Source organism: Aotus nancymaae, unplaced genomic scaffold, assembly GCF_030222135.1.
Source record: "Aotus nancymaae isolate 86718 unplaced genomic scaffold, 86718_ANA_hifiasm-v0.15.2.pri h1tg000004l, whole genome shotgun sequence".
Taxonomy (NCBI): Eukaryota; Metazoa; Chordata; class Mammalia; order Primates; family Aotidae; genus Aotus; species Aotus nancymaae.
Window position 1 is genome coordinate 24,992,785 of NW_026988415.1, and position 8,742 is coordinate 25,001,526.

Here is an 8,742-nt window from a genome sequence, read left to right on the forward strand (position 1 = left end):
ACTATATCATAACAAGGTGAATCATATGTATCTATAACAAAGACTGGGTACCAAATCATACCAAAATCAAATCCCAAAATGTATCAAACAGCAGAGCTACAAATGCATCATAATTTAAAATAATAAAAGCCCATGCCAAGTCCTGCAAAATGGACATAAGTATGTTTTTTTTTTTTTTTGAGACGGAGTTTCGCTCTTGTTACCCAGGCTGGAGTGCAATGGCACGATCTCGGCTCACCGCAACCTCCGCCTCCTGGGTTCAGGCAATTCTCCTGCCTCAGCCACCCGAGTAGCTGGGATTACAGGCACGCGCCACCATGCCCAGCTAATTTTTTGTATTTTTAGTAGAGACGGGGTTTCACCATGTTGACCAGGATGGTCTCGATCTCTTGACCTCGTGATCCACCCGCCTCGGCCTCCCAAAGTGCTAGGATTACAGGCGTGAGCCACCGCGCCCGGCCCATAAGTATGTTTTTAATCACCTAAAGGATAGCCTACTATTAACCATACACAGAGCAGATCAAATATATAATCCACAAATTTGGCCTCAAATTCCTTTTTTTGTTTTTTGAGACAGGATATTGCTCTGTCGCCCAAGCTGGATCTTGGCTCACTGTAACCTCCACCTCCTGGGTTCAAGTGATCTTCCCACCTCAGCCTCCAGAGTGGCTAGGATTACAGGCACATGCACAACCATGATAAGTTAATTTTTCTATTTTCAGTAGAGATGGTGTTCCACCATGTTGTCCAGGCTGGTCTTGAACTCCTGGGCTCAAGGGATCTGCCTGTCTCAAGCCTCCCAAAGTGCTGGGATTAAAGACATAAGCCACCATGCCTGGCCTAGGATTGGTTAATATGGAATTATTTTCCTTGACAAAATCTCAGATGATCAGGCTTAAAAACTATTATAATGGGTTTTGAATCATTGGAATCAACTAGCCTTTAGCCCAACCTCCATGAGTTTTTTGTTTGTTTGTTTGAGACATGGCCTCGCTGTCACTCAGGCTAGAATGCAGTGGCACCATCACAGCTCACTGCCGCCTTGAACTCCCGAGCTCTAGCGATCTTCACAGGCGCGTTCCATCACACCCAGCTAATTTTTTATTTTTGGTAGAGATGGGGTCTGGCTATGTTGTCCAGGCTGGTCCTGACCTCCTGTGATCAAACAATCCTCCTACCTCAGCCTCTCAAAGTGTTGGGATTGAGGTATGAGCCATCATGCCTGGCCCTGTTAGTTTACAGATGAAGAAAGTGCAATATAAAATAATATAATGTATAAATAAAAACTGTATTTTGATAGACTTCAGGACCATCTTTCAGCACTTTGGGAGGTCGAGGTGGGCGGATCACCTGAGGTTGGGAGTTTGAGACCAGATTTACCAACATGGAGAAACCATGTCTCTACTAAAAATACAAAATTAGCTGAGTGTGGTGGCACATGCCTGTAATCCCAGCTACTCGGGAGGCTGAGGCAGGAGAATCACTTGAACCTGGGAGCCAGAGGTTGGGGTGAGCTGAGATCCTGCCATTGCACTCCAGCCTGGGCAACAAGAGTGAGAAACTCTGTCTCATTAAAAAAAAAAAAAAAAAAAAAAAAAAGAAGGCTGGTCTGAAGGTAGTGAGTTATCTCAATTGATTGTTCACAGTCAGTTATAGATCGAACTCCTTATTCTACTCTTTCCCCCCTTCTCACTACTGCACTTGACTATTCAAAAAAATAATTTAAAAAAAAGAAAAGAAAAGAAAGACTCAGGCTGGGTGTGGTGGCTCACACCTGTAATCCCAGCACTTTGGGAGGCCAAGGCGGGCAGATCACCAGGTCAGGAGTTCGAGACCAGCCTGGTCAACATGGTGAAACCCCATCTCTACCAAAAGTACAAAAATTAGCTGGGCGTCATGGCCTGGGTGTGGTGGCTCAAGCCTGTAATCCCAGCTATTCGGGAGGCTGAGGCAGGATTGCTTGAATTTGGGAGGCAGAGGTTGCAGTAAGCCGATTGCACCACTGCACTCCATCTCTGGCAACGGAGCAAGAGTCCGTCTTGGAACACACACACACACACACACACACACACACACACACAGACACAAAATACAAAAAAAAAAAAAAGCCAGGCATGGTAGCATACACCTGTAATTCCAGCTACTCGGGAGGCTGAGTCACCAGAATCGCTTGAACCCAGGAGGTGGAGGTTGCAGTGAACTGGGATCATGCCTCTGAACTCCAGCCTGGGTGACAGAGTGAGACAATGTCTCAAATATAAATAAACAAAATAAAATATTCAAAATACCCTTTTTATATTTTGAATTCAACACATCAAATAACATATCAAAAATGTGAAAATGCAAAGAAATATGGGCACTGAGATGCACAATCCCTCGGCTAATTGGAAACAAAGTTAATATAATCTAGGTACTGTGGTACCCAATCCCGGACTCTTTACAAACATCATACCACGTGACCTCTAAGATACAGAAATAATATTTGTTAAATTCAAAAGTATTTTTTATCTGATCACTACTGTTTCTGTCTCCTCATATCTACTCACACAATGACCTTTAATAGTGCTAACAGGTTACATTTCATAATACTATTACCAGACTACCTCACAGATAAAGCTTGAGAATTGACAGCTCATGATAATCTCCCAGCCTCAAAAGAACGATAGGAAAATAAACAAAAAAAAGGCACAAAAAGCAAAATAAAAACAAAAAAACAAAGCAAAAAAAAAAAAAGAAGAAAGGCATCTGTTTTGCCATATTTATCTTTGGAATCCTACCACAAACTACAATGCCTGGAACATATTAGATGCTCAATGAATGTTTATTTCATAAACTATAGGTTTTGCCCTCTGCTAATACTAGCTGCCAGACTTAAATATTAGACGAAACAAAAACAGTGAAATATCATTATTTTACATTTGGTATCTCTAAGCATTTACAATATAAACAGAGGATTTACTAAATAAACTAATGTTTACAATGAAATAAAAGGGGAACATTTATTTACTAAATTAGTGAATTTAGTAAAATTTATGTTACTAAAACATTTTAAGCACTATACAAATTAGTTGATCCATTAATTATAATAATTTTGAGAAACTGCTTACTTCCTGAAAATAAAAAAAAAAGGAAGACAAAATAAAATAAAAACCAAAGAAACAAATAGTAATTCTTACCCATTGAAATGGTCTTGGCTAACCTTTAGACATTATCACTTTGTTAGCCTAGTTGGAATCATCAAATGCACTAGAAAGCAATAAAATTACAGGTATAGTACAAGGGCCACTAGACTAGTACTTAGACTCTAGTCCAGGCTTTGCTAATAATCTGATATAGAACAGTGGGCAATTCATTTTTCTTGAGTCTATTTATGAAAACTAGACAGCTAAACTCCTAATCACTGCAAACTGTTTTAGTCTTTTTATTTTTTATTTTATTTTTCTGATTCCTTTTTTCTATACATAATAATTATTTATTTTTTTGAGATATAGTCTTGCTCTGTGGCCAGGCTGGAGTGCAGTGCTCAATCTCAGCTCACTGCAACTTCTGCCTTCCGGGTTCAAGTGATTCTCCTTCCAAGTAGTTGGGATTACAGGCGCGCACCATCACGCCCAGCTAATTTTTGTATTTTCAGTAGAGATGGGGTTTCACCGTGTTGGCCAGGATGGTCTCTATCTCTTGACCTTGTGATCCGCCCACCTCAGCCTCTCAAAGTGCTGGGATTACAGGCGTGAGCCACCGTGTCTGGCCAGTGTCAAATTTGTGCTGTTATTGTTGTTTATTAAAAAAAAGGGGGGGGAAGGGGACTGAATTAGTCAGGTGTGGTGGCGGGTGCCTGTAATCCCAGCTACTCAGGAGGCTGAGGCAGGAGAATCACTTGAGCCCAGGAGGTGGAGGTTACAATGAGCCCAGATCGAACCACTGCACTCCAGCCTAAGCAACAAGAGCAAAACTCCATCTCAGAAAATAAAATAAAATAAAAGGGGGACCAGCTGGGCGAGGTGGCTCATGTCTGTAATCCCAGCCTTTTGGGAGGCTGAGGCAGGTGGATCACCTAAGGTCAAGAGTTCGAGATCAATCTGGCCAACGTGGTGAAACCCAGTCTCTACTAAAAATGCAAAAATTGGCTGGGTGTGGTAACTCACTCCTGTAATCCCAGCACTTTGGGAGGCTGAGGTGGGTGGATCACCTGAAGTTAGGAGTTCGAGACCAGCCTAACAAATATGATGAAACCCTGTCTCTACTAAAAAAATACAAAAATTAGCCAGGCATGGTGGCATGCATCTGCAATCCCAGCTACTCAGGAGGTTGAGACAGGAGAATCGATAGAACCCAGGATACGGAGATCGCAGTGAGCCAAGATTGTGCCGTTGTACTCCAGCCTGGGCAACAAGAGCAAAACTCTATTTAAAAAAAAAAAAGTCGGGGGTGGGCACGGTGTCTCACACCTATAATCCTAGCACTTTGGGAGGCCGAGGTGAGTGGATCAAGAGGAAAGGAAATCGAGACCATCCCGACCAACACAATGAAACTAAATACAAATACGTCTCTACTAAAATACAAAAAATTAGCCAGGCGTGCTGGCCTACGCCTGTAGTCCCAGCTACTCAAGAGGCTGAGGCAGGGGAATCGCTTGAACCCAAGAGAGGGAGGTTGCAGTGAGCCAAAATCGTGCCACTGCACTCGAGCCTGGATGACAGAGTGAGACTCGATCTCAATTTAAAAAAAAAAAAAAGGGGGGGAGCATGCTAATCTTCTTTGAATTGTTACAATTTTAGTATGTGTGCTACCTAAGCAAGTACTCAAATTTGATATTCTGAATGTGTTAAAGTTTGCTACATTATTTGATACTGAAGCTTAGGACAATTTCTAAAAATATACAACTAGTAACATATTATTTTTACCATCTACATTAGGAGAGAGCAATACAAGAAAAACAAACTTAAGTATCCAATAATGAGGCCTGCTTTGTCAGCTGAGTTGGCCGGAATCATACTGGATTTTACAGTATAAACCACTGCTATGTATAAATACATATATGTATATAAATGTGCACATACCATTGGTATATACTTGCTTATGTAGATATATATATATATATATATATATATTTGTGTGGGGGGTGTGAACTTTAAAACTTCTTTTCAATTATAAAACAATACTAGAGGCCAGGTTCGGTGGCTCACACCTGTAATCCCAGCACTTTGGGAGGCCAAGGCAGATGGATCACGAGGTCAGGAGTTCAAGACCAGCCTGGACAAATGGTGAAACCCCGTCTCTACTAAAAACACAAAAATTAGCCAGGCGTGGTGGCATGTGCCTCTAAGCCCAACTACTCAGGAGGCTGAGGCAGAGAACTGCTTAAACCCGGGAGGTGGAGGTTGAAGTGAGCTAAGATCACGCTACTGCACTCCAGCCTGGGAGACAGAATGAGACTCCGTCTCAAAAAAAATAAATAAATAAATCAATACTAGTTTATAACAAACTCAAACAGTACATTAGGTCACGTGAACTACTGCAAAGTAAAAAGTCTTCTACCTCTCTTCTTCTCCATAACTACTGTTAACCTTTTTATTGTGTATCCTTCAAGAAACTATCTGAGCAAATGCAAGTATACATATGTACCTGTGAAGGTGTGTGTATAAATCTAGACAGTTGCCACTTCTTGAATGTTGGGGTGGGGAGAAATCTCAAGTACTCCATACGCATGTTAAATACATTGAAATACATAGAAAAGTGGTGACACAGTCACTGGTACAAAGTATTATACTCTTCAGAAATGTGTTGAATTGAATACATTTAATTTTCATGCCTAGAGGCGATATGGAGCAATTGCGCAGAAAGAGTGGTGGGCAAGAAGCCAGATAACATGGGTTCTAATCTAACTAGTTGGATAGCCCTAAGCAAGCCATGAAATCTTCCTAAGCAGTTGTTTCTGCTTTTGTAAAAGGACAGGGGTTTGACTAAGATCCCTTCCAACTCTAAAATGTTTTAATTCTAAGATGGCCGTCTGTAACATTGTTCTCTTGCGCTGGCTGTAATAAATATTATGGGGAAAAAAAGGTAACAAGAAAGAAACACTACTGCAACCTCCAGTCTTCCAAGAGTAAATTTCTGTGAGTCATCAAACTATCAAAGTATAGTTGTGACAGAACTATCGACATAATTATATTTGAAAGCAAAGTAGTAGATTATTAAAACCTGAAAGGTTTTTTTTTTTAACAAAGCTTTGATTGACATTTTTCCTTTTTTGGAGGTGGAGAGGGTTACTGCTTAATTTGAAAAGAAACACTTCCCTCCCCGAAAAGAAAACAATTTAAGTGTTAATGGAGTTAAAATGATGAAACGAAGTCAAACTGACACTTTGTTTTACAGAACATGCTGGAAAGGTGACTGGGAAAGCAGATTGGAAAGAATCACTAGCTTATTTCCTCTTCTGGAAGCTCTTTGGCCCTTATTCTTTCGGTTTCTTAACGCCCCCTCCAGACACACTCCACCCTGCTCCACACAAGCCACAGGTATCACATTGGGAGGAAATCCCTTTAATCATATTTAAAAAGTTCTCTGCCTCAATTTACCTTAGGTGTCACATGGTTTAGGAAGGCAGTCCGCAGGCCTGAGGTCACCCACCCACCCACGCCTTCCGTCGACAGTCCGGGGAAGCCGGGCAAGCAGCCCAGGCCGGGCCACCCCTGCCGGGCAGGCGCGGCCTTCCCACCCTCCCCAGCAGTGCCCGCCCGAGGGGAGTGGAGGGGAAAAGAGAGGGGAGGGAAGGAGAGGGGTAGGAGGGAAAGCGGGGGAGGGGAAAGCCTACACAGCTGTACCCACCGCGCCAGGACAGCCGGCCCCAACTGCCCGCGGCGATCGGCTCAGTCCAAGGGGAGGGTCCCGGAGGGGGCGCGGCCCAAGCCCCAATCTGGAAAAGCCAACTCCGCTCTGCGGCCTGGCCCCAGCCTAGGTGAAGGAAACGGAAGTCCCTTCGTCTCCCTTACGCGCCTCCACTGGCCGGCCCATCCCCTGGAGAAACCCAGAGTCGCGAAACCCGAAGTGCGTCCAAATCAGGGCCTCAAAGATACCGGGCGCGGTCCGTCAGTCTCCCGGCCCGGGCAGCGCCACTGGGCCCCGGCAGTGTCCTTCCCACCCCCGGCCGGGAGGTCAGCCTCCTGCCCTGCAAAGCCCCTCCTTCTTCCCCCCCTCCGCCATTTTCCAACTTACCTTTTGGGCCGGGCGTCCCTAGATGAGTGCCGCACCCGCTCCGGGCTCCGCCAAGGTCCCGCCACCTCCCCAAACCGGAAGGGGGCAGTAAAGAAAAATGAGGCCCTCGTAACCCCCACCCGCGCCCCCACCCCCCACCACGTCCCAGCTGGAACCCAGAAGCTGACCTACCGGGCGCACATGCGCAGTGAGCACCTCGTAGTCTCCGCCCCTAGCTCCAGCGTTTCTTCTTTTAGCCTCAAGGACGGTTTTTCCCACGGTTTTTACCTGTTGGGCTCTGGGGTTGAGGAATAGGGGAAGACAGGTAAAAGGACGGAAAAGAGGAGGGAGAAGGGGCAAAAATGTTGAGTTCTTACTATAGACCAGGTACTGTGTTAGGCATGTAACCTGTTCTTTGTTGTAATGTTGACAACCCTGTAAAATAAACACTGTTTTGGGGGGTTTAATTTTACAAAAGAAACTGAGGCCCAGAGGGGATAACTATCCCAATATCTGGCGGCTAATAAACAAAGTAACTGAGATTAGAATCGGATCTGTTTCCAAGAAGGGAAGGATGAAGGGGATGACAAGAAAGGGAGACCCTGGGAGAATGGCGGGGGGTTAAGATTGGGAGGTGAATGGAAAATTAATAGAGGAAAAAGAAAGCAGATGGACAGGAAACAAAGGAAGTCTGTGAACATAAAATGCTAGTCCTACCCTGGATTTATTTCAAATGCGTTGTAAGATTGTCAGATCAACATAGGAATTTTTGTTTCAGGAACATGGAATCTTAAAGGGTAATATAGTGAGATGATGGATTCTGAATATTTCATTTCAAATGAAATCAAGTGATGCAAGATACTTGTGATCCTCCCTTCACAACTGGGGAACTTGGAGGGAGGAGAGGAAATAATTTTCTTAAAACTCCTTAGTTTCCTGTTTATTCTCCCCTTGGGCACGCTACCCTATCTTCTAGCAAATCAGAACTACTCCTTGTGCCCCGCCCATTCTCAGTTTTCCTGCCTTAGGCTAATTTGCTTAAACTACTCCCTCTGCCTGCGAGAAAAGACTGCCGGTAGCTGGGCGTGGTGGCTCACGCCTGTAATCCCAGACGGGGTTCGAGACCAGTCTGACCAACATGGTGAAACCCCCGTCTCTACTAAAAATACAAAAATTAGCCTGGCGTGGTGGGGCACGCCTGTAGTCCCAGCTACTCAAGAGGCAGGAGAATCCCCTGAACCCTGGAGGCGGAGGTTGCAGTGAGCCGAGATCGCACCACTGCACTCCAGCCTGGGCGACAGATCGAGACTCCGTCTCAAAAAAAAAAAAAAGAGCCGGGCGCGGTGGCTCACGCCTGTAATCCCAGCACTTTGGGAGGCCGAGGCGGGTGGATCACGAGGTCAAGAGATCGAGACCATCCTGGTCAACATGGTGAAACCCCGTCTCTACTAAAAATACAAAAAATTAACTGGGCATGGTGGCGCGTGCCTGTAATCCCAGCTACTCGGGAGGCTGAGGCAGGAGAATTGCCTGAACCCAGGAGGCGGA

At 44.6% G+C, this 8,742-nt stretch overlaps 1 protein-coding gene across 2 annotated transcripts in view; it reads right to left on the reverse strand.

Annotated features, from left to right (window-relative positions):
- The window catches only part of XIAP (X-linked inhibitor of apoptosis), a 52,935-nt gene extending 45,615 nt beyond the window's left edge, over window positions 1–7,320 (reverse strand). Inside the window, exons 1-2 of one of the 2 annotated variants that reach the window (XM_012475407.2) lie at window positions 7,216–7,320; window positions 6,829–6,954 (exon numbers count right to left, since the gene is read on the reverse strand). The gene's annotated coding sequence lies outside the window, so the exon portion shown is untranslated. The remainder of the gene's footprint in view (window positions 1–6,828; window positions 6,955–7,215) is intronic. The other variant, XM_012475416.2, reaches the window with a different exon arrangement.
- Window positions 7,321–8,742: the final 1,422 nt, after the last annotated feature.